Source organism: Agelaius tricolor, unplaced genomic scaffold, assembly GCF_023055355.1.
Source record: "Agelaius tricolor isolate 1412-34295 unplaced genomic scaffold, bAgeTri1.0.p SCAF_17, whole genome shotgun sequence".
Classification (NCBI taxonomy): domain Eukaryota; kingdom Metazoa; phylum Chordata; class Aves; order Passeriformes; family Icteridae; genus Agelaius; species Agelaius tricolor.
The window spans coordinates 3,393,747-3,420,607 of NW_027269277.1; positions in this window are offsets into that span (position 1 = coordinate 3,393,747).

Genomic DNA, 26,861 nt, shown 5'->3' on the forward strand with positions numbered 1-26,861 from the left:
GGGGAGAAGAGGGAGAGTTGTAGGGGAAAAGAGATGGAGAAAGGCAAGGATGTATATCTGTCAGGATTGCTTGTGCATGATTGGAGTTCCACCCTCATGTGGATTCCCTTAAAGCCACAAAACCATCACAGAGCAAATTTTTGGTGAATTTGGTGAAGGATAGGAGAGGGTAAATCTTTGTTTCTTGTGGGTTTTTTTAATCCTATCTCTGATTTGAAAGTCCACATTCTCATTGTAAATCTCAATGTATAATATCTAAGATTTTACAAGAGAGAAAGCATGGATTCATATTTTCGATTTTTCTGAGAAACATCTAAAAATATGATTTTAAAGAACCTAAGGATCCATTATCTAATCCTATATACCTCTATTGGTCTTGGTATTCTGCTATTTCATTTGTAGCTAGGAAAAGTTTGCAAAGATTCTCTGTTTAAAAAAAAAAATCTATATAGTTCTAGTCACTCATTTTGCTTCTTGAATAGTTCTATTAAAATTTGCCTCTTTAGATTTCCACAATGTGCTTGTTCTTCTGTCAGTCACATTTCTAGCAGCAGCTTGGGAAATTTATTCTTTTATGTGCTGAATAGATCTTCAACACAGGTAGTACTGTTTTCTTTGAAAATGCAAACATCTTTCAAATAGCAGGATATAAATGTGGGGAAAACTCTGAATATGAGCTATAAATATTTCAGGCTGTAGCTACAGAGAACTTGAACTGAACCCAGTCTCGGGTTTCTAAGTGTATATTAAACCTGAGTTAGCTGCTTCTAGTGAATTGAAGTGAGTCTTTTGCATTTGAAAAAGCCTGAGAGATTCTGTTTCTGCAAGAAACACAGACTTGTGCATGCAAACCTTCTGCAGCAGTGCTGGAGAAATGTGTTAGTCAGGCTGTATAATCAGAAATGTTTGTGAGGAGATAATGGAAGAAGCCTTGCTGTACACAAAAGATAAAACATCATTATGCACACATTTCCACTGTGGCTGTTGATACTCCATTATTCTGTGCCCACGAAACAGAAATTTCTGTGCATCTTGGGGTGTTGTTCTGTGACTGGGAGCTGTGTATGACCTGCTGGGTGGTTGCTTTATTTCCACAGGCAGGTGATAACATTTTATAATAAATGTGAACTGCCTGGTGGGGTGTGTGACCATCACCCTGGGGCAGCGAGAGGAGCTCCAGGTGTGAGAGGCTAAAATTGCTATTAGGGAATGGTCCAGCCCCGAGTCCTTCAGGGCAGTGAGCTCAAGGAGAATTGTCCCTCTCTGGAAATGCCAAACTTGGCCCCCAGCATTTAAACACGTGAGACAAACCCTGCCCTTGGACCCCAGGGACTCTCCCTCCTGCTCTCCTCCGACCACATGGAGCCTGTGAGAAGCAAACCAGCCCTGGTGGTTCCTCATTCAGCACCCCAGGCTGGGTGTGCTCACCTTTTCCTGCCTCCCCTGGTGGGTGGAATTTACATTTTCTGGAAAATTCCTTTGTTCAGGATTTTTCTCCTGGGAAGCTGAGAAGCTTCAGAGAAAAAGGAAAACAATAATTATTTGATTTGTTTCTCCTGTGTTTTGTTCTTTTAGACTGTGTTTAGAAGTGGTTTGCCAACAGCTGGTTGTTTCATTGGGTTGCTGTGGATTGTTTTGACTCAATAGCTAATCAGGGTTAAACTCTGGAAAGAGTCACGAGTTTTCATTATTATCCTTTTAACCTTCTATAAATATCTTTCTGTATTCTTTAGTATAGTTTAGTTTAATATTCTTTAATACAATAGAGTATCATAAAATGATAAATTAACCTTCTGAAAACACAGAATCAAACTCATCATTCCTTCCTGCCACTAAAGACCCAGCAAATACAACAGGAGGGGAGAACCAGGAGAGCTCCTGCCTTCCTTACTCAGCTTTTGGGCTGCGGAAAAGCAGCAGCTCTGTCCTGTCCTGAGGTGAGGCACATTCTTCAAAATGTGCCTTCAGTGGTGTTGACAGCAACCTTGGCATTGTCACCTTCCCCAGATGCACCTCCCAGCCTTCAGAAGACAATTGAATTTCTCAGCAGCTTTCAAGAGATGATTTACAGTAATGAAAGCTGAGTGGAGCCTGGCAGACAGCTCAACATTCACTGCACTCGTACAAATGCCGTTTATTTAGCATTTGGTGTACCAAGCAACTTTGTTTTTAGCTCATTGTAATGTTATCCACTTTCAGGAAGATGCACCAGCTTTCACTTTAACACAATAAACCTGTAAGGAGCGAAAAGCAAATTAAAAATTAAAAATAATAAGCCTGCTCGATTTCCATACCAAAAAAAAAACCCCAAAATCCAACAGATTACAACTGCAAAAGTTGGTAAGGTGGTGAAATTATCACTTCCCTGTGGTAGAGAATATGGAGTGTAGGATTTTGTTAAGCCTTTCCTGGACTAAATTCATCCAATCAACTAAACCTGACAGAAAGCTGAAGGTCAATATTCTGTGGTATTTTTGTTCCATGATTATTTCTTTTTCCTGTCCTCAAAGAAAATTGCTTCCATTTGAGGAGATGTCTGGGCCAGTAGCAGCTCAGCATCCCCCGGTCCTTGTCTGCTAAAGTTGTCTGTTAGATGTGGATCCTGACACCTTTGAATCATCTAATTTTAGAGCACTTTTTTTAATAACCATCACTCTTTCCCAAAGAGTACTTGTATGGCATTAGAAATATCTTAATCCTCCTTCAATAACAGGATGGAAGATAAAAATTGCCACAGCTATCATTATTGGAAGAAATAGCATTATATTGAAAGGATAAAATGGACTTATTCTGTCTAACCTGAAAAACCACTTACAGGATGTATTTTCTGACAGTTTGTGAGTGTTTGAGGAACTTTCTCCAAGGCAGTGCTTAAATCAAGACCAGTTCCCTTATTGTCTCGGTTGTTTTATTTTTTATTTTTTATTTTTACTTCCTGTTTTTTGAACGATTGATGTTCATACAGGACTCTGAAAAGGGAAAGTAAAAACCCCTGGAATTATCCAATCAATATTGTAGGAACATTGTGAGATTTATAATGAATGCAGTTTATTTTTAGAATTTACGTGTGAAAAAAAGGTTTTGTTTAAAACTCCTTGACAAATTCTGTTTGTTGCAGGTGTCTAACACTGCTGTTGTATTATCTCACCTCATGCAAATCACCTGAACTAGTCTGAGACTGTTGTCTCAGCTCCTTCTTAATATCTCGTGTAGAACTGATGGAAATCTAGAGGAGAACTCATCCCAGAGGGTCCAAAAGGAATAATCTAAAGCAGGGAGAAAACCTGGCTTCTAGAGAGGTTTGTTTCTCTTCAGTAACTAGAAAAAAGGTCTAAAAATACCTAAAAATATCCTTCTAATAGTTAGTTGATTAGGATTGGGTCAGCTGAATGTCCCAAAGGAGTAGAAAACCCAAACTGCACATCAAAGTGATAAAAAACTGTGCCCATCCAGATATTGGTTGCTTTTCACTGGAGTCAAGCAGATTTGATTAATTATAATTAATTCAGTAACAGTCTGAGTCCTGCAGCTCATCAATAATTTCAGAACCTGCAGGAGAGCAGGGTTCCTGTTCTCACTGCTGCTTGTCCCTATCCTATGCATTTAAACCCAAAGAGCATAAACACTTTTCCTTCTGCTGTGGGATTCTAATTCCTTTTAACTCTGCTTCTGGGCTGGCTGGGTTCTCACTTTATCTGAACTCTTTAAGGACAAAAATCTTTGCAGTACTTGTGGGTTATGTTTTAAATAAGCACATTTCACATCTTCAAGGGTGTGAAGCAGTGCTCATGGAGGAGGAACTTCATGTATTATTCACCTTTTTTCTGCATTCTATCAGTTTTAAATCAGATGCTAAATTTTACATTAGAGTTGATCATAACTTTATCATCCATTATAAATACCCTTTCTGTTAGTTCACACTCCTTGGACAGAGTTATGGAGAGGGGTGAGAAATGGACATTAAATTAAGGTGACATTAAATTAGGTGAGAAATGGACATTAAATTAGGTTGACTAATTTTGTGTTGTTTGAAAGGGGTGTAGAGGATGTGCTCAGTTCCCTCACTCTCTTTAGGTGCTGGAAAATGGAAAATCCTTGCTCTTCAGGCCTGATCCCAAGATGAAAAGCTGATATCCCATTCCAGAAATAAGTTAATTTGCATTGATAACAGGAAAAACAAGCACTCCATTGAAAGTTAGAACTGTTTAATTATTGATGTTTATTTGTCTTTTTTTTTTGCTGAAGAACTGTGTGTCCTTCTGTCTTTGGTAACCTGTGCATGTTCCACCACATTAAGATCATGAGTTTACCTGTGGTAGTTCAAATAATATGGCTGAAATGTGACTAACAAAATTATCCAAGCAGCCACTGGTTTTTTGGGGGGAAATGCATGGTTCCTGATTGTAAGTGAAAGACACTTACCAAGTCCTCCTCAGTGATTATAAATGAATGTAAATAGTTTTTCAGGATATATATAGCAAGCCCATTTTGCAGAAAACTGAAGTTCTATCACAGCAGAGTAATTTTTGAAGTAGTGAAGAGGAAAAAGAACCAGTGAAACAATAAATGTCAGAAAAGATTAAGATATTCTTTGTCTTTTGATGAACTTTGGAGAAAATTATAGTCCCGAGTCTCATCCAGTTTTAGAAGTGAAGGTATTTTGTATCAGACATTACAGGGCTCAGAGTTAGATAACATTCTCTCTATTGAATTTGAGCATCAGATGAAACAAATCTGAGTGTTGTTTTTAAGACATTAAGCAACTCAAACAGCAACAGCTCTAAAGAAAAAGGTTATATTTTCAAGAATAAAGTATTAGGAGAATGTCAAATCAATTCTGAAATAACAAAAAAAGAGAACCAAACAAAACCTACATTAGAATAGACACACCTGCAACAACATTTTTCTCCACAGGGATTTCAATTTCCTGTGTTCAGTATGTGACCTTATAAAAATGATAACAAGATTCAGCTTCTGAAAAATATACATGCATCTTATCTGTTGTTTTCTGAAGGCAAACACCAGAGCTGAGATGTGTTAAAGAAGTCACAGAGTGTGGTTTTGTTCTGTTGGTAACTTGAGGCAACAGGAAAATGTTCTGTTCCTGCTGAATTGTTTATGAGAAGTGATTTTATTTTCTTTGGTTTCTGAAAAGCACAGAAACTCAGTTTTCCCAGTGATTTCTTAGTCACTAGGCTGTGGACTAACTAGCTTTTAATAAACTAATGGCTCCTTATAAAATTTTCTGCCAATTTACGAAGGCAAGAGTTAACAGATTGCAACAGTTTAGGGAATTCTCCATTTCACTTATCCCATGGGTTCCTAATTCCTTTCTGCAAACCAAATATCCCTGAAATATGTCCAGGATACCATGAATCTGCTTCAATTCTTCCAGTATTTCCAAAGCCACGTGTGGAACAAATCTTAGGCTGTGGTATAGCACAGCCTCTTCCTTTTCTTCTTCTCTTTTCAGCCTGAGATAAGAACACTCATCAGCTGAGATAAAAACGCCTCTATCATCTCTCCAGACAGTGTGCACATGGTTTGTGGCAGCAGAGTTTTGTTTTCTGGCTGCAGGAGGGGTTTTCAGCTCGGTGGGCAGGCACAAGCGTCAGAGCAGAAACAGCGAGCGCCCTTCGCGCCCTTCGCGCCCTTCGCGCCCTTCGCGCCCTTCGCGCCCTTCGCGCCCTTCGCGCCCTTCGCGCCCTTCGCGCCCTTCGCGCCCTTCGCGCCCTTCGCGCCCTTCGCGCCCTTCGCGCCCTTCGCGCCCTTCGCGCCCTTCGCGCCCTTCGCGCCCTTCGCGCCCTTCGCGCCCTTCGCGCCCTTCGCGCCCTTCGCGCCCTTCGCGCCCTTCGCGCCCTTCGCGCCCTTCGCGCCCTTCGCGCCCTTCGCGCCCTTCGCGCCCTTCGCGCCCTTCGCGCCCTTCGCGCCCTTCGCGCCCTTCGCGCCCTTCGCGCCTTTCCCTTTTGAGCTCTTCACGTTTGGCTCCCCCCAGGCTGGGGTGGGGATGGGGACTCAGCTCAAACTCAGCTGGAGGACAGTTTTTAGCAAAGTCAGACCCAAAATCTGCAGCAGGAGTGCAGCCACTGCCCCTTCACTGAGTCAGGACCAGCCACACCAAGGATTTGGCGCAAACTGAGGAGCCGAGAGCGCTCCAGACTCAGAATTTTTAGGTATTTGCAGGGTCAAAACTCTAATTTCCTAGGAAAATGACTTCAGATGTCCAGAGAGCTGCTGAGCAATGCTTTAATGATTACAATTAAAATAGCTAAAAGCAGACTAAGTCACACTTTACATGCTTTAAGCTCTTTTATGGTTTTTTTCCCCCTCACGGGGAGTTGGATGAACAAGGATTTCAGCTTGGGTTTGTTTTTTTTGTTTTTGCAACCTACATTATCTACCTAGTCAAGCCCCTAAAACAGAATAAGCCTAACTTAGTTTTGGTGGTTGGTTTTGGTTTTCTTCTTGAAGGGACAAATTGTTCTAAAATTTTTCACTATTTCTGTGAATATTTCACAACCAGTGAGAAAACCCTTTTTAAAAACTATGGGTGTGTTTCAATTTTGTGAAATCCCTGGCACATGTAGATTAATATTTCAAATGTAGTTCTGTAGATTAATGTTTCAAATGTAGTTCTGCTGCTTTTGTTGCATACTGTGGATTTTTCTGTACTACAGCTGTAATGTGCATTATTCAGGGATAGCAGAGTGAATGGTCCATGCTGAAGTGGGTGGGATTTAGGAGTTTGCTGGCACAAAGAATTGTCCCAGCTGCTTCACCTTCCATTCTCTTCCTTAACTTAAGAAAATTTACAAAATTCACTCCTACATATCTTGCATCAGAGGGAAAGGATCCTTTGGCCATTTGCTTTTTTGCATTTTTTCAGCACGTTACATTCAGTTTTCCCTCTTAATCTTTGGTTACATTCAGCCATATCCTGCAGATCCTGAGTTCTGAATAATTTGGGAATGTTACTCAGGACATCACTACCCAACAGAAATTGCCTGGTTTCAAATAACATTTTTTATATATGTTTTCCCTGGAATTTTTGGCCAACATGGAAAAGAAACCAAGTACAATTATACTCCTAATTACCTGTACCTGACACCAAATAAAGTAGGAAATTATTAAAAACCTTCCTGGGGATTAGATGGCATTAAACAGAAGATAATTAGTGCAAAGGTGGGAAGAGGTGATCCCATTTTCCCATTTGCCAAACTTGGTGCAGAATGGTGCTGAGTTTGAGAGGTGTGACTCTCAAATACAATAGAATGCTGTACTGAATTTCAGCAACAACTAATCAACAAGTCATTTACAATTCTTATTGCATTTTATTAATGATGAAATACAAGCTGTCCTATGGAGAGGTACCAAATATAACTACACAGGAATATTCAGCCATAGAAATGCTGCTTTGATATGAGTGGCTTTTCTGACAAGACTGAGCAAGATAGAGCTTCCAAAATAATAGAAAATAGGAGAAAAAACAGCAAGAGAAGAAAGAAACTGTCAGGGTAAGCAGATACTTCTTTAGATTAAGTTTTGCTCTACTGAACCTTATCTGTCCACAGGCTTGTTCTGATTTTTGTTGTAGTTCTAGGGTTTAGTTTGGATTTCTTCTAACAGAAAATCTGGTGTGCTATAACTTGATTTTCAAGATGCTTTTAAAAATAATTTTGAAGTGATTGAGGGCACACCTGTGGGTTTATATTTTAGGTGAATCCAGTTCCCAAAGAGATAAATCTGGGATAATGATGAGGTGTTGTGTACAAGAATTCAATCTGGTTTTAAAATCACCGCGTTAGCCTTTGAGGACTCTAAACCAGCACATCAATAATAATAGCAAAAAACCAATTTTTTCCTCTGAGTTTTGTACATTTTAGGCAGGCTAACTGCAGTAATTAATATTTGGTCATGTTTTACATTGATTGACCAGAGCTATTGGAGGCCCTCTGTGGTGCTGATGGCAGCTCCAGGTTCTGATGCAGAACATTAAGCAGCTGATCAGCTGGAATGAGAGCCTGGGACCTTCTGTCAGGGAATGAAGGACAAAATTAATTGGGGACACTCTCATCCCTCCAGCTCACACAGAGCTCAGCAGGAAAAAAATATTGGTTGTTTTTGTCAGGGTGGCTCAGTGAATTCCTGCCTTCCATTTCCCTGTGCAGGAGGGACAGAGCTCCAGCTTATCCTGAGCATCCTGGAGTTCTGAACACTGCTGGGATTTTAAACACCGATTTTATATTTCCTTTTAGATACAAATTCGTACAAGTCTCTCTTAACTTAAATGTAGCATTTCAGTGCCAGGTGCTGCTTTCATCTATTATTTAATATTTTACCTGTATATTTGCATGTACAGCAACATGCATAATACAACATACATGGCTTTTTATTAACTCATAGTAGGACTTAGGTGATTTTCATTAAAAGAACTGTGTGGATTTGCTGACACTCCTTTTGCTCAGGCATTGCTTTCCTCAGTCACTCACTCTGTCACAAACTCCCCAAGACAATGAAAGAGAAGAAGCTGTCAATAGGTCAGCCTTAAATTTTATGCTATTTTGCAAATATCTGTGTAGGCAATTTTTGCTTTTGAAAAAGAAATTAAAAATCCATACAGCAATATAGCTGAAGTTGATGACCTCTGACTTAAAATCAAGGTGCTGGCTGAGGGTGAAGGTAGATCAAAGAAGCTCAAGCCAATAATCTGCACATGGACTTCCATCCAGAGGCACAATTTATTTTCCCAAAATATCCTGATAACCCAGTTTGAGTTTTTAAAGAAATAAATAATATAGAATTTTGTATAATATATTTCTGTAACAAATTACTGTATTTTTCTATTATCTACTTTTAAATTCTGATTCCCATTTCTGTTCTTCTAAATATCATTTATTCAACAAAAGAAGCTCACATAATGATCTTGGTTTCATCTTTGAAGCTGACATATCTTCTTACCATCTAATGAAACATAACATTTCCTTTATCACCTATTCTCTTTTTCCCAGCTCAGCTCTCTGTGGTTTTATCAGAAATCAGGCAGCAATAGGATTGCAATGCACTCAGGAAAACTTCCAGTGATCATAACAAAAAGCAGGAGATCAATGGGCAGCCCTGGAGATTCCCCTCAAAGGAGCGATGGGTGTGCAAAGCCAGCCTGGAAAAGCTGAGCCCCCTCAAACTCGGGCTCTGAATGAAACAAAACCAACCCCTGCCCTGAGCTCAGCCCTGGTGGGCAGAGGGTCTGTGCTGGGCAGGCCCTGCCTCACCACGAGCTCTTCTGTGGGATGTGACAAACTGACCTTGCCAGTGCTTCCCAAAAGGTGTTCAAGGCAATGTCTTGGCGTGAGAGCAGAAAGAGTCCCCAGAAAATAGAGTTCAGAGAGAGATTGTGATCAGAAATGGTTCTGATTAGGAATAAATGAAGGATCTGGGTTTAGGTTTTCCCCAAGACATCAACAGTGACACCACATTTAACATCTAAGTCAACTCTTTTGTATTCTTTTAAAAGAGCGTTGTGACAGGTTTTCAGGAAACTTTGCTAATTATAGATCACTAATTGTCTTTGGATGAGGCAAAAAACAAGATCTGAATACAGAATTCAAAATAGGGATGGATGTGTCCTAGCAGTTGGTACAATATAGTTGCATATCATACAAATTCACGCAAAAGAAAGAATAATTTAGTGGGTAGTGAAAGCAGAAGAAAATGCTGAATTTTCTGAGAGTCTCATTGTCTATTTGATATAACTCTTTTTTATCTCAAAAGTAAGAGAGTAAGCTTTTCATTTTTGTTATCTAAGTGTCATCAAATGTTTATAATCTCATCAAATTGTAGTCTCAGTCTCACCACCATTGTATGGACTCACTTTGATAGAGATGCACAAACGATGTTACGGCCTTCTTAAATCCAATGAGTCTGTTGCTGTGTTTTAGGAGACTCAAGGGAGGATGGGTAGGGGAGAAAAAGGAGGATTTGTGCACAGAGAAATGTTCTGGTTTGGGGCAAAGGTGCCTCATTCCTCCCAGTGCTGTGGTTGGTGTGTCTGTGCCTCAGTGGCCATAATTTGTGTAGTGATCAACAACTGGAAGAGAGCAGATGGTGCCCCTGTTCATTTGGATTTTCTTCCAACCAAGGTTTTGTACTCTTGTAGTAGATTCTGTTGTGCATTTTTCCATCTTGAATCACATTCAACAGCTCTAAAACTTGCATTACATTAAATTCAGGGAAACATCATCAGTATAAAAGTAAAAATAAAAAAAACCCAAAAACATTTCTGCAATCTATTGCAGTTTTCTTACAGATTTACATTAGTATTTTAATATTTTATTCATCTACAGACTCCTCACTTATATCTCTAGGTGAATAGCATGCTACTTGCAGCATCATTCATTTCTTTACTTAGTTTTGCCTGCTGTTCCAGAACTTTGTTCAACTGGATTGTAAATGTAGCTGAAATAGAAATGCTGAAAACATTTTAGTTCAAAAGAACAGCTCTGCAGTCTGATTATTTAAAAATCTCCCCAGTCTCCTAAGTTTCAAGAACATATGGCAATTCACCCATGATTATTTTTGCTAAAAATGATTTTAATTTAATGAGTCAATGAAATTAAAGATTCCTTTTTCTGGCAGCTGGCTCTCTCAAAATTCAAGGTCAATGCACAGTGTTGACATAATTGCACAGCCAGGCTGTCCATGTTCTACAGGTGTCAGTCACATTGAAAATAAACACTAATTGCTTATTTTAATGTGTAACAGAAGTCATATTCAAAAGCAAAATCAGTGGAAACAATGAAGAGCTTATTCAAAGTCACTTTTGGGATATCAAGTCCTCCTACCTTGAGGAAAGCACATTTTCCTTATCATTACTGTGTGCATCTCCTGAAATGTTTTGCTCTATCTTTTTGTTCATTAATTGCTTGACATCATTAAGATTTAAGTGATTCCTAATGATTCATAACTGAGCTTTCAGCTGGAAAGCATCAACAACAAGATTCAGAACTCAAATCCCAAACCCTCCAAATAGCATTTAATTTGATAAATCCACGGGTTATGGTGTGAAAGGAAATCTCTAATAGCTCTAATACAATCAAAAGAAGGGAAAGAAACTAATACAGAGAAATGAGAAAACCAAGAGGTTCAAACTTTACTCAGTTTAGAGTCTAAAGGTCAGGAAATGGTGTGATTTCTGGAGCTGATGTGCTGCCTAGTGCCTGAGAGAGGAAAAAAAATCCCTAAGCAATCCAAACCCTGAGATTAAAGAAAAAAAATATATATTTTTTAAAAATCCAGCACTCCTGAAGGATGGAGCAGTGTTGCCCTGAGGTATCTCTGCCACACTCAGAAGGAATTTGTGGCCTAAAAATGTCCTTGTAGTGCAAGCCAGCTCTGTTCTGTGCCACATCCCTCTAATCACATCAACAGCACCAAATTCTCCTGCAGCAGAAATCAGAAATCGAGGGCAGGATCAGGGTGTGAAATCACAGCCAGGGGCAAAACTCTGGCATGGTCTGGATTTCCCTGCCCTGCATGGAGGAGATCTCCACAGTGAGAGAGGGGAATGGGGCTGCTCCCCTCTGTGCCGCTCCCCAGGAAGGCTTTGATGGAGGAAATTCTCAACAGGAGCCACCTACACAAAAACCCTGGACAGCATCAACAGCTGGGTTCCCTCCTGGGCTGGCTTCAATAGCACGGAATCATCTCAGGGGGAAAAATCACAGGACTGGATTGGAGTGCACCCCTTGACCTTTTTATGCATATTTATATTATGTATATAATAAATAATAACTATATTTATGTATAGTTATATATTATACACAGAAATCCTGGCAAACCCACGAGCCTGGAAAGAACTTATGTGGAAATGAAAACAAAAAGTGATCTGGAACCAATAAAAACAAAGAAGAATCTAAAATTGGAAAAAGATTTCCCTACAATATTTATTTTCAAGAAAAAAATAGTTCTCTAGAAAGAAAAAAGTCGTCTTTTTTCCTCAGATGGTAAGATGGTTTTGTTTGTAAGTAAGTTCTCATTCTCAACTAGGAAAACATAAATTCTGAATTTAATTGTAACAGCTGTCATTTTCATCTGATATTCATCTTGTGAGCCATTCTGCTCTCTACTATAGTTGTCTATGTTTAGCTAACGTGTTTCTCTTTCATGCATTCAAAATGCATTATTCCAGAAAGGATTGATGAATATATTTTTCACATCTGTTACTGGAAATTTTTTTTTTTTTTTAATTTTGGGGGTTGGAGAGTCTCAGCTCTTTGAGTGCAGGGGGAGAGTTTATTCTTTATTCTCATATTTGCAGTCCAAGACATTGACTATGATGTTTTTCATCCTAGAGCCTCAGAATGGCTGGAGTGAGATTAGAATTTGGTTCCACAATATTCTATGCTGAAAAATGAGTATATTAAATACTGGAACATTCATTAATTGGCCTTTGCTGCTCTTTCCATAGTTAAAATTCTGAGCCTTTGTACTAAAAAGGTAATGCACAATAAGGACCTGGTATTGAATTTGGCTCCAGTTTCCAAACTACTTCAATGTTGTTTGTTTGGGTTTTTAAAATTATATAATCTAATGTATATTTTATTAATATAGGCTTTATGTGAAAACTGGGCTTTTCAAAGGAATGATATGCTGTGTTGAGCTTCAGAGGTACTTAGAGGTCTCAGATAAATTGTGAATTATCTCTGTAGTAACACATTGAGCCTTTCCCTTGCAGACAGTCTTTGATCCCAGCCACTTTTTTCTTTTTTTTTTTTTTTTTTTTTTGTAACACCACATAACCATCTGAACTTCCTGAGTCCTACAGTCTAATAAATACTAAATTCTCTGGTTAAAATTTTGTTGGGAAAGAGATCCATTACAAATCACAGCCCTTTCATATTTGTACGAGTTATATTCCTTTAGCTATTGCACAATGGTTTATATTTTGATGAGGGACTCTGGGATAACATTTGTATTGACAGCATTTCCTGCTTTGCAATGTCTGTCAGAACTGGAGAGGTTTCACAATGAAAGACATTTCAGGTTCAGGCAGAAGGTGTTATCTCCTCTCAGACCACTGCAATGACAGTTTCTATTTTAAGTAGAGCCATAACTGGAACTATTCCCAAAGCCTGGGTCCTCTGTTGTTGCTGATGGGGTTTTGTGTGGTGTTTTATTTTTTGTTAATTGGTGTGACTCACCTTTCTGGGTGCAAGAAACCTTGATGTGAGTGGTGTTCCCAAACTATCCATTTGACTCCTACAAAATGTCCTTCCCAAGGTTGGAGGTTGAGGACCCTGAGCCTGGCAGAGCCCCAGGAGTGTTTGGGGAGTGCTCTCAGCCACAGGGTGGAGACTGCTGGGGCTGTCCTTGAGGGTCCGGGATGGATTTGATCACAATGGGCTCCTCCAGCTTGGGGTGCTCTCTGAGAATATCCTGTGCCTCTCCTGGGTTTATGATGGGCTGCAAGGAGTGAGGGTTTGTTCATCCAAGTGATGCAGGGGCCAGGCTCTGCCTGTGGTTGGTGACAGCAGATCCTGCAATCCTTGCTGGGTTTGTGCCTGGTGTCTCCGGGGCAGTTTGAGTTCAGGCTACCACATCTGCAGAGTGATGGATGAGTAACAAAATGAATCAGCTTGGTGAAATATGCACAGATGGCACCACAGGTCTGAGGTTCACCTCAATCCACCTGGAGCACCCACTGCCCTTGGACATGCCATCCCTGGGGCTGACAGACCAGCTCCTCCTGGCTCATTCTTGTCCAGACAGGGTCAAGCAGACTTTATTCCCTCATTAAAAAACCCCTCCTAGTAAAACATGGGAGGGTAATTAAATATCTAGAGCGGATTTCATAAATCTCTTTTCTTTAGGAAGTGCAAAGTTTATTTATTCGGAGCGCAGCTCTCCGTTCCGTATGCGCGCCCAGCAGGAGCCTGTGCCGCGTCAGGCCTGGAGTGGAATTTTGGATTGCAAAGTCATTTAAGCAGGGACACAGAATTTGGTAGTTTCACACTTACAAAGGCAGCTAACAGCCTTGCAAAAGAATCTCATTGGCAAAACAATTGATTTCTAACTTCTGGAGCAGAGAACCTTCACTGCCTAGATCATGTACAATAAAACTGACATCTGAGGGTAGAGCAAAAATATGCTCAGCTTTCCTAATCCCTTGGAGGCTTGTGAAATTACTGTCTGAAAACTATAATGAGAATGAGATAATTTGTGACATTTCCCTCTGCTGTTAGAAGGTATTGATTTTATGACATTTTCATTTCTTATTATGTATTACGAGCATAAGACATCCGAATGTTAATATCAGATGCACAGAATAAACAAGGATGGTGCCAGGTAGCACTTTATTTATTTCAATTATTTTTCAGTTTTATGCTGTAGCTATTTTCCCAAATCCCTGCAGGCTGTTAGCAGATAAACAATCATTCCTAAGCTCTGAGAATTCAGAATTAGAGGAGGCAGCCCATACATAAACTTATTTCTTCCATGAAGTCTACCAACCAAGTAAGATAAGTTATCATCACCATGCTGAGTTTTGACCTCCCCTGTTTTATGTAAGATATTCCATTTTTTCAGCCACATTGTCTGTCTAATTTAGACTGTTAATGGCTTGGGGTTGTTGTCATCTTCCTCCTCACACAGGAGAGAGCTGCTGGAAATACTAATGCACTGCCAGTGTCACTTGTGTTCAGCCCTGCTGCACCTCATTGTCAGGGTTTGTGAAGGGTAAATCCCCTCTCCTAGTGGTGCAACCAGCAGGGTGAGATTATGGAGAAGCCATCTCATCAAGGCTCTCATGGAATTCTTTGAGCTTTGTTTCACCTCTTAGCTGTAGAATAATGCAGTCCTATAAGCAGCTTTGCTCACAACTGTCTGGGGTCACTGAAAATATCAATTTTGGGTTTCTGGAGAGATCTCTGTATCTCCCCTCTGGTTTTAGTGCATTCATCCCCCTCTGTCCATCACATCATGAGGATGAGTTACCCCCAAGGAGTGACTGAGCAAGGTGTGCAGACCAAGGAGTTCTGGCAAAAACCTTGGGGGTTTGAACTGACTCTTGCCAAAAAGAGAGACTGGGAACAAATTAAACCCCCGGAGAACTGAACAAATTTAATCCCAGCGCAGCTCTGCTCTAACCAAGGCACGGCAGCAGGACACTCACCCTACCCCAGGGCTGCAGAATCCTGGTTTTGTGCCAGCAATCTGCATGTGAGAGAAGCATTTCTGATATTTCTGTTCAAGGCTTGGATGGAGCTCTGAGCACCCTGCCCTGGTGGAAGCTGTCCCTGCCCACAGCACCTTTGGGCACTTTGCCCTTGGCAAAGAAGGAACCTGCACAGGGAACCCTTGGCACATCCATCTCAGCACCCTGGGCACATGGGCAGTGTGAGGAGAAATTTATTTTCTCCTTGGCCATCTGCATTTAAATTGATGCATTTTATGAAAGAGCACAAGCCAAACCAGAAAACAAAAAAAATTATCCTATAGTTGATGTGGATAGAATGGATTTTAAGGGGTTATTTGTTGTTACAGTTTGATTTGGTTGGGTTTTTTAAGTTTGCTGTAGGGAATTCATAGCAAATGGATAATATTGTACCAAAAAAAACAAAACTGAGGAGTAAAGAAAAAGAAATTGCTATTTTTTTATGCCTTGTGAAGTTGACTAAGTTATAGATATTGTATGTGAACTATATTTATATTAAATTTATAGAGATTTCTCACAGAACAGGGTAGTGAAGAGAAGGGAAAAACAATATCATAATAAGGTCAGAGCATGAGAGAATAACTGAATTGTCCAGAAAATAAATCCACACAGGGATCTCAAAACCTGGGATATCAAAACTATTCAAAATACCATTCACAAAGTACCAGTCCCTTGTGGGGACTTTAAATGATCCAAGCTCACTTTGTCTGAAATATAGCTTTTATAAAGAAAATACTGGAACCAGGGAAAAACTTTCCTTGGATCCTTTAACAATAAGGTCTGAAAATACAATGTTATTGAAATTCTTTTTATGTGGACTTCAGAAACAAAATCATTTTACGTGTCTTTAAAAAAAAAGATTGTGTAGATTTTATCTGACTTACACAGTGTAATCATATTTATGTCATAATTTTCTGGTCTGTAACAATATCTTTGTAAATATTCAGTTCTCTTTCAATATAAATTCTTCTATTTCTGGGGGTCATAACTTGATCTGAGTGCAAATTACTTTAAGCAGCAGGGGGCCAAGCCATAGATATGCATCCAGATTTGGACCCAGCTACTAAAGTGGAATATTTAAATGTTCAGAGAGAGTTTTCATGTTGTCATGGAGCTGGAGATCAAAAAACCATCAAACACACACAAATTCCACATTGCACTTTCAGAAGGAGACACCAAGAGAGAAAAAGGAGGAAAACAAAAGAAAGAGAAAGAAGAAATAAAGCTTATGTGCATTTCTTAGCTGGGATTTCTCTCTAATACCACAGGGCTCAGTTAGAGCTTGTCTTGCACACGCTCAGCAAGGAATATTTGATTTTTATAATTTTACTCTAATGCTGTTGTTTTCCTCCTAAATGAGGAATGCAAATATCCACTCTTGGGGCTGGGCCCAGCCCTTGTGTGTTCAAGGGTTTGCCTGCACATCCCTCTGGGTTCTCTCCAGGTCCTTGCAGAAATCTCAAAGAATCGCTGGGAGTCACGTTGAGAAAAGTTACCAGGGCTGGGGGAGAGGAGAGGAGAGAAGAACAGATGAGTTAATTTTCATTCCAGTGGTAAAAACCTAATGGGAATTCCTGGTCCTTGGCCAGTGGGGAATTACAGCTGCCCGGTGATGGGAAAAACATTGATTAATTAATGTCCTTTTGCATTAATTGGTATTGCAGCAATCCAGGCATCAATCATTTATATCTCCCTTCTATGATATCTTTCTGTATCAGATCTCTGATATCCATCTCCTGATATCTATCAGGAGCACAGGAACTTCTGCCATAACTCTACTGGAAAATCCCTATGTGCCCCCAAAATTCAGTCATTTCCACTTTTTAAAGATATTTAGTTCTGTGTGTCTGGTTCTTGGTAGGAATTATCAGGAGTGTCCCAGATAATCCCTCTTCAGTGGTGGGCTGATTGACCAGATCTCTTTTCACTTATTGTGAGACTCTAATGTGGAATTTAAAATTTTCAGATGCAGAAATATAATGCAAAACTCAAGCAAATGGAAAGCAGTGCTTAATAGAGGATAAACCCCAAATTCAGAGATATTATCAAATTAACTAGTCCTGCCAAAGCATTATTGCCATTCCTCTCCTCAAGAAGGAATGGAAGTAAACCCTGCAAAAGGAGCAGCCTGGGATCTCTGGATATGGGTCTCTAATTCCACAGTGGAAATCAGAGGTGGCAAAGAGGAAGCAAAAGGTTTTTATGAAAATAACACCTACGTAGGAGCATCAATATGTCAAAGTAGAGAAGGAGAATGGTTTCCTCCAATGGTGAAAGGAAAAAAGCTTTGCCTGAAAAGCAATGAGAGAAAAGCACCATGAGGTAGAACAGAGTGGATTTGGAAGTTATTTACCACTTTAGATGATTTGAGCAAACCAGCCTTTTAGCTTGATCTGTCATGAGTGTTTGAAGCTAAATGTTTTGTGCAGGAAATGAAAACAGGTTGATTAAGCATATTCTCATCCTCCCACCATGCATCCTGCACGTCCCTGGGAGGCAGAGCTGCTGCAATGCCCAGGTAATAATGGGAAATTGCTCCAGGCCTGGTGCTGCTGGTGTCTGATGATGTTCCAGGTTAGCAATCACAGGAATTGCTGCTGAGAGTCCTCTGCAGCTCACCCATTCCCCAGGCTGCTCGCTGAGTTTGAGGATTTGTGTTCTCCAAAAAGGCTCAAGTTATACAGGAGCTGTTTGTAATGAACTGCTGCAGAATGAGGTTTATTTCTCTGACTCCTTCATGTGGATTATGGCTTGTGAGGACAAGCAGGAAGAGTGCTACTGAGTGTTCTGTAAGTCACTGTCTGCCCCTGAGGTGTGGCACAATTGCCTCCTGTAGAAAGCAGCAGATGCCACCAGAGCAGCCCAGCGCTGACAAACACTGCCAGCTGTGTGCTCACATCACAGCCAGGGCACAATTCCTCACTTTGCATCTACTTCCACTTTATTTGGATAATTTGGAAGCTGAACAAGAGAAGATTGTGGAGGAAGTGTGGCTTTACTTCCTCAGAGTTGAGCACTGAGGAGGGTGTGCTGCTTTCTTCCCCTCTCCCAAGCTGGTTTAAATTGAAGCTGTCAGTAGGGAGGTTGAGAATCAGCCTCTGAGTTGCTGGGTAACTTTCATTTCAGTGGGAAGACAAATAGGAAATAAAGATATTAAATACTACCTTTAGCAGAGCTTCAGAGCTGAGGATTGAGGAGAGTGTGCTGCTTCCTTCACAGCTCTCCAGAGCTGTTTCAAACCGAGCTGGCATTGAGCTAACAGCTTTGCTGCAGGTTTCCATCACACATGTGCTCAAGTGGCTGCTGTAAATTGAAGTAGCTTAAATGTATTAGAAATTAAGTAGCTGTTTCCTTGAGAATGTCCATGTTCTTTCTGCAAAGTTTCATTTCAATAATTTAGAAAATAAAGTATTATGGGTTCTGTGCAATATTTATGGTAGTGTCATGTGAATGGAGAAAGGAGAGAGAGAATCCAAACCCTGAGAACATTATGGAAATTATTCTTTGCAGATATTGTGGTCCTTGCCTTCCATACCAAACTCTCTTTGCATGACCTAAATTTATTATAATAATAAAATTATTATCAATGTTTGTTAATTATTATTAAATGTTAAATGGCTCAGCCTCTTGCTGAGGAGATTGGTAACTGAGGGCTTTCTCTGGACATATTTCATGTGTAAACATCCCAAATCCCAGCTCCTAATCAGCCATCCTTTTTATCATGTGCTTTTCTTATTGTGTCTATGTAGTATTTAATATCTTTATTTCCTGATTGTCTTCTCACTGAAATAAGTTACCCAGCAACTCAGAGGCTCTACCTCCCTACTGACAGATGCAGTGACTAAATAAAGGGACTTGGTCTCTTTCTGTGCTGAGGGATATCCTTATCAAAAAAACAGTCCAGCAAAATGAAATGTGCCTTGAACCCTGTCCAAACCAAAGACTGCAGGTTTAGAACTTCCCTTTTTCCATCTTTTAGGCTGTGGTATCACAGGGAATGGAAATATTGGCAGTGCTATTACCAGGGAAATCACCCTGGGCTCCAGAACCAGATTCTGCTGTGAAATATTGAGGTTGAATTCTAGGCCAGGCAGGAATAGAAGTGAAAACATTTTCATGAGATCTGAGTTGTACTTGGGCTATGTAATATTTTTCTGCAAATATTTAAATTCTCTGAATTTTGACTCCATCTAGAGACAAAATTCCGTCACTTTCATTCAGAATAAATTTGCAGAATAAAAACAAAACAAAACAAACCAGACATTTAAATGTATTTCCTTTTTCTTTAAACAGCTGCTAGAAAAAGAGCAGAGAAGGCCAAGCTTTCTCCTGGAAGATAATGTGCAGTGCAAATACTGTCAAATTTAGAGGTCAAGTGTTTAAAGTGCTGTGCCCTGTGGGAAAATATGCTTGGTGGTGTTGGTAGGTGGAAGTAATTTGTTTGAGCTGGAGTGTGGCCACAGTGGTATAAATCAAAGATAACCTGGTAGACCATAAACACTCCTTTGTAACTGTGGAGTGTATTTTTAATTTGACACTGCTGTGCTGTGAACAGGCAGCTTAATTGTCCTTTTGGGTGCTCCCTAAGGTAAAGGGAGGGAAAATGTGGGATTAAGTGGGTTTTTTTTTTTTCTCTGTTTAGGAAAATAAACTTGTTTATCCGCAACAAAGCTGCACTGGAAATGTAGAAATATAGGAAGCACAATGCTTTTAGGTTTTCAACTTGTCACTATTCTAAAGTGTAGCTGCACTATCTCAGAACAGCTTGTACTGTTATTTATTCATTTAATACCCCAAATGAACTGGGGGCTAGTTGAGAGCAGCCTCTTTGCTTTGGATCTAGTGATGAAAAAAATTAGGCAAGCAATTAATCACAGCTCCATTTTTTATTTTTTATTCTCCCTGGTTTTTGCAGCAAGAGCAGTAGTTGTCCATACAGATTCCTTTATACTGAAGGCTGCTCTTGGTGTGAGCTCAGCTTGCAGCTGGTTTTAACAAATTATAGTTAATAAGTCAAATTAAACAGGATTCAGAGTCATAAAACCAATCAGCTGAACAATTGTTTTCTGATGTCCACAGTCTTTCATGGTTCTCTACCTAAATAATAAAGCACTTTTTAAAAAGAACTTCTGTACACAATATTTATTTTTAAAAAATGTCCTTTGCATTAATATGTTTTAAAATAAACCTGTTTACATGATTTGGGTGTGAAGTGGCTTTTGAATAAGATAGGTTTTATTGATTTCATAAAATGTGTGTTTGGTTTTGGTTTTATGAGGCAAAATATTTTAGTCCTCAATAGAAGAATGAAACTTGGCTGATAAAGAAGGGCTTCTCATCATGTTCATGTGTTTCACAATAGCCATAAATTAAATTTAACTCACTGGAAAGGGCAGTAAATGGTTAATTACTCAGAGATCTGAACAGGAGGTGGAGGTTTCTGATACTGCCGCAGACCTGAAAAGAAGGAAAAAGTGAAAGGACTGTAACTCTTTGACAAGTTTGAAATATCCTTTGACTAATTTATAGTGGCTTATTTGGCAAGATTCTTCCCAATTTTTTAAGAAACTTGAAATTCCTGTTAGGTTTCTGGGATGGAGAGTGATTCACAAAGAAAAAACTGAAGTTCCATCAGTGTGTAGAATGGAGGTAGGAGTGCTTGTTGTCAAAGCAATGTGGAAAGTCTTGGGTTGTGCTTAACCTCCTGAAATTCCAGGCTCAATAATCCCATCTTGTCTGAAATGCTGTGGCATTGCTGAAATACCTGAAATATCAGATATTTTAACTGCTCGAAATTATGGCATCTCAGATCAAAGACTGTTGGATGGCTTTAACAACCTGATTTTTTAAAATATTTTTTTTCCCCCTTTCCTCTAATCCCTAGGATTTGTCTTCAGAGGTGCTGCCAGCAGCTGGGTGGGAGCCAGCTCTTGTTCAGGAGCCTTGGGGCAGAATTTCTGTGTCCAAACCCGAGGGTGCTGTGTCCCCATCCTGGCCCAGGTAAGGCAGAGCTGTCTGTGCTCATTTATCTGTTGCTTTATTCTGGTACACAAAGAGTTTGAATTGCTTTTGAAAGTGAACTGCTTTAAAAGTGGAGTCACACGAGGTATAAATGAAGTATTGTCGGAAATGAGGCTTGGTTTTTTGATTTTTTTTTTTTTTCTGAAAGCAATATTTTCCTGGAATTTTAGGTATGCTACTTTATTAAAAAAAATTAAATATATAAAAGTGTTTTAAAGATGTTGTGGAAAATGCAGATTGTAGTGTGGTGCTGTTGGCAGAGGAATGTTTGCCCAGCAGGTTCAGCCCAAGGTGGATGGAGAGTTTGGGTTGATGTTGTGTGGACAGAAATTCTGTCCTGGTGGTGTAAGGACAGATTTTGGTTTTTCCAGCTCTTTGGGGTAGCAGAGTTGTCCTGTGGCAATGATGAGTTTAATGAAGTCTGATGTTATGTGGTGGTGTGCTGAGTTAGAAATATAAAGCACAAAGGGCTATGTGAAAAGAAAATAATCAGTGAATAATAGAACTGGCTGGATTGAAAAGACCAATTATTCTTAATTTCTGTTATATTTCAGTTAACATTCTTAAAGAATGCATTAGGATAGGGTCCCTAAGTATGATAAATTTGGAAAAGAAATTTACTTGGGTGTGGTGTGAGGCTTTTGGTCATTTAACAGAATTCTTTCTTTTGGACCTTGAAAATTGTGTTTCCAATTACTCTTTGAGAAACTAGAAATTATGGCTATACAGGAAAAAATGTCACTGTGGAGGTGAGAGAACAGAAATAATATGGACATAGATGGAGATCTTTAGATTTGATTAAGAAATGAGCAGTAGGAGGGATCACTTTATTGAATTAAAGACAAAAATGGATTCAATAATGAAACTTATTCTAACTTCGAATACATCCATATTTTGAGCTATCTAGATATGGATGACATAATTTTCCTTCAAGTATTGATGACTTCTGAATCTAGATTTTGACTGCAACCAACTTGTTAAGGGAAATAATATTGTTCAACAATGATATAACAATAATATATTAATAAAGTAGATATTATATAGTCTGTACTTCTAGTGTAGGTCAAATAAGGAAGAATATTTGCACGTTATTTAGATGAAGGAAGGAAAGAAAAAGAACCTAAATCAGAATTTTGTTGCTCTTCTGTCAGTGACTTGCCAATACCTCTGGAACAGTGAGCTGTTAAATAAATGTGTTAAATACATATATCTATATATATATAAAGTTATAGAAGTGAGAATAAAACAGCTCATAAGTGGAGTCATCCTTTAAGTAGAAGAACAATAGACACAGAGAGAAAATTAACCAGAAGAAAATAATTTCCTACATAAAAGACAATGTCCTCTACTTTTGTTGTACCAAAATCAAACACTTTCAAGAAACGAGCACAAAATGAAATATTCTAGTAGCAAGATGTTGATCTTCACTGATAATTAGTTTTTAATTTGAAATGATATCTCAAATTTTTATCATAATGGTTTGCCTAGTGCAAGCTTATGAAGGTGGTGGAAAGCATCAGTGTGAGAAAGGTATCTAAACATCCTCCTTTCTTCAATAAAAACTCATTTTAGTTGAGTTACTTGCAGTCTTTAACTTCAGAGAGAATGGTGAATGATCTTTTTCTTTGAAAAAGAGACCACTTTTAAGTCCTTAAAATTTTCTTCTGAAATCAGATCCATGTAGGAAGAGTCATATCAACACCAAATTTCATTATGCAACTAGAGCAGAAAATCACATGAAAGGATCATTATCATTAAGTAAGAATGGCTTGGCAAAAAATTTCACTCAGATAATCACAGAATTGGGTCAATTGTGTCTTGTAGATTTTTTGATTTCCTTTACTCCCTCTGGTCCCAAAGAGAAAAAAGGGAAAAAATGCAGTTTGCTGTTTGATACAATCCATACTGTCAGTAGAGAGAGTCTGTGCCATGTGAAAACAAAAAGCTCTTAATCAAAAACAAAACATAAACTATATTCTCTTTGGAGAGGCCTAAATAATGCTCTCCTGATTCCATGAAATGATCAAACTGAGCTTTTGACTTCTCAGTTTGCAAGTAATTCAAGTGTTTGCCCCTTTCCTGAAATGTGGAGGTGCATAATGGGGAAAGCCAGATACTGCTATAGGAATAGTTATTATTGATTGAAACCTAGTGTGAGATCCCAGGTTTTTAGCAGGGCTGTGTCCCTTCAGGTAAGATCATATCTTTTTTTATTTTTATAAGTCTCTTCCTATTTAAATATCTGCACATATAGCACTTGCAGGTTTGTGTGTCTATAAATATACACTACAGAAACAGCACCTTCTTCTAACTTCTTTTTCTTGCTGATGTATTCATCACTTCTCACCTTCCCTATGATACTGCAGAAATCTGCAAATTCTTACTAATAGTGGAACAGAGAGCAATCAGTTGAGAACTGTTTCACACTCTGCAGGATTAATTAATTCCTCCTGCAAGCACCATATCCTGCACCCCTGCAGGACTTTCTGCCCTCTCATGTGCACCTTGCAAGTCCATATTTTGTTTTCATGGTAATTCTCCTTGCTCTGGTTCAGTTTTGAGGTAGAATAACTAAAAGCTCTCTGTTTATCTTCCTGAACATAACCTGAGCACTTCACTGGATTTCTTGTACTTGAAAATCTGTTGTGTGTGCTGGTGAGGGGAAGTTGCCTCTGCAATAGGAAAAGAGAATTAACTCAATGGGGCTGCCAAGAAGGAAATCTTTTGGTTGCTGGGCTTTTTTTACCAGCAATAATCTGTCACTTAGGCTTGTTCTGGAATTCTTGAGATGTTTAAAGCTCTGGCTCTGGGGATGCCTTCAGCCACAGGCAGGCAGAAGCACCAGAACTGGCTTTGTGGTTCTATTTGATATTTTCTTTATGGTTGTGCTCTGCTCCTGTGTATCCCCTGAGCTCCTCAGCTTGCTGACTGCTTCTCTGGTGATGGATGGTTGCAACCTGTCATCAGTGTGCTGTGAGAAGCTATTTTAGTGTTATATATCATTAGGGACCCTTCTCTCAAGACAGGTTACTATTATATATCATTAAAATGTAGGCCAGTAGGAACAGGGATCCCAGAGAGGGAATCTTAGGATTTTATGTGGGGGAAAAATCCTAGTTTACAGGTCAGTTGGGACCAAAAAAATAGAATAGGTGGGAGTTATAATATAAATAACATTAAAAGTAACTGCTATTTTTTATATAAATTGTGTCTAAAAAGAGTCTAGATCATAAAACAAAACTCCTGCACAGCAGAAAATGTCTGTAACTGAGGTTTTTATGCATAAGGCCTACTGTGCTGTAACTCACTGAATTGTGCCAGGGATGGCCAGAATGTGCAGAGCCTAATCTGAGAATCCTTTGGAAATGAAAGGGCACTGTGGAATGTTTCACAATCCAAAGAACTCCAGGGCTCCCATTATGAATCTGCCTGTGATGTTATGTTCCAGCTGCAGAGCTTCCCCAGTGTCTCAGAAATAACCAATTTAAGTGATGACAATCCTGCTGAGTACTGAGAGGGAGCTGTGGCTCCTGCTCACCAGAGCTCCCAGCCATATGGAAACAAAGAGCTGAGCACACACACCTACAATTCCAGGAAATCCCAGGAATCAGCTGCAGCTACCCGGGCCCAGAGCTGGACATGGTGTGTTTGCTCTGCCTTGTTACTGCAGAAGCCTCTCAGTTTTTCTTGCCAGTGAGGATTTTGTAATTACAGAACCACCACCACCTTCCTGATGCAAACATATCTCCTGCTGTCCATCCAAAAATGGGTTAAGCCTCCAAAACAACAAAAATGAGGATTATGCATGAATGTGGCTGAAGATGTGGAGGGGGTGAGTCCCTCCCCACAGCACTGGGTGAGGCTGCTGGGAGCTCCTTTCCTCTCCTGCTCCCCTCCTCCTCTGTATTTGCAGCAGAAATATTTACCTACGATCCAAATGGTTACAAACCAAGCCAGCAACACTATTTCTGTCCATGGAGATTGTTTGTTTATATCTACTGAAACCATTAAGCCTCATTGCTTTCTTATTATCTCCATCAGAATTAGATATTGGTGGATCTCCTGCACCCTCAGTGTTCTGTGATTCTGAAGAACACAATGCAGGCATTGGAGAAATGAGGTTTCTTTTTGTTTGCTTCTGTACATGCTCTTGGGATGATGATGATGATGGCCTTTTAAATCTAAAACCAAACATTTGTTGTTATGTAATGCTGATGAAAGTGTTTAGAGTAGAAGGGTTTTTTCTCATTTTTCAGATGAATTTTAGATTTTTTTTCAGCTGTTTTATGTTTTTCCTTAATTCAGTTGTGCATATTGCTCAGATATTCATGTTCTTGCTTGAAATAACCCAAACTACACAAGTAATTCTGTAGGCTTTTTTTAATACTACTTTTACTTGTGTGATTCACTTGCTGTAGGGCAGCTGTTCTTGATTTACAGAACTCGTGCTAATATTAGGAGGGGAAAAACTTGCCAAGGTGAAGGAACAACGAGAAGAAAAGTTGTGATATTTCCAATTAGACTTATCGAAACACCTTTAATCAGAAAATACATCTGTATCCCATCTCTGAAGAGCATGAGATATGGGTACAAAAATACTGTTTTTTTCTGGATACGAATGCTGAGTTTTAAGCAGTTTGTTGACTTTGGAGAAACATGTACAGGAGAAAGGGGATGGCAGGAAACCCTGCTCAGAGGTGGCATCTGCCCTGGCTGTGTGAGCTTTTCTCACAGTGTGGTGTGTCAACACCATCTGCTGAGCAGGGCCTGCGTGAGGCTGGCCTGTGCTGTCTCCGCAGAAAACTCAAATTCCTGCCTCCACATCCAACCCAAAATGTTTGCAGTGGTGCCAGGGTGTCCCAGGCAGCTCAGCTCAGCTCAGGGTGCTCCCAGGGCAGTGGGGAGGTGCTGGGTGCTCACATTCCCCTGCACACAGGAGCTCCTGGTGGAATGGGCTGGCTGCAATTATCTCTGTTGATGGTCTTGCTAATTATTGAAGCTTAATATACCACACCTTCATATACAACAGCCAGGTTGGCTATTACACATGAAGGTGTGTTATATCTATTATATTGTACCAACCCCACATTTTAAAAATTAGATCTTTTATACAACAGCCAGGTTGGCTATTACACATGAAGGTGTGTTATATCTATTATATTGTACCAACCCCACATTTTAAAAATTAGATCTTTTATACAACAGCCAGGTTGGCTATTACATTTGAAGGTGTGTTATATCTATTATATTGTACCAACCCCACATTTTAAAAATTAGAGCTTTTATACAACAGCCAGGTTGGCTATTACATTTGAAGGTGTGTTATATCTATTATATTGTACCTACCCCATATTTTAAAAATTAGAGCTTTTAGAAAAATTCTGCTTATTCTTTACACCTGTTCTGTGTCTATGAAACACAAATAAGGTTCCTATTTCTTGCTAGTTTTTGGGCCATTTACAAATTGGTCATTTCTAGCTTAGTGATACATTTCTTCTTTTTGTGGCTACCTGGAGCTTGTGCTGTAATCTTCATATTAACGTTGAGCTGAATTATTCTTGAAAGGATATTTTTGTTGTGAATAAGATTATAGTATTTACTAGAATATAATATTGCCTGTGCCAGTTTCACT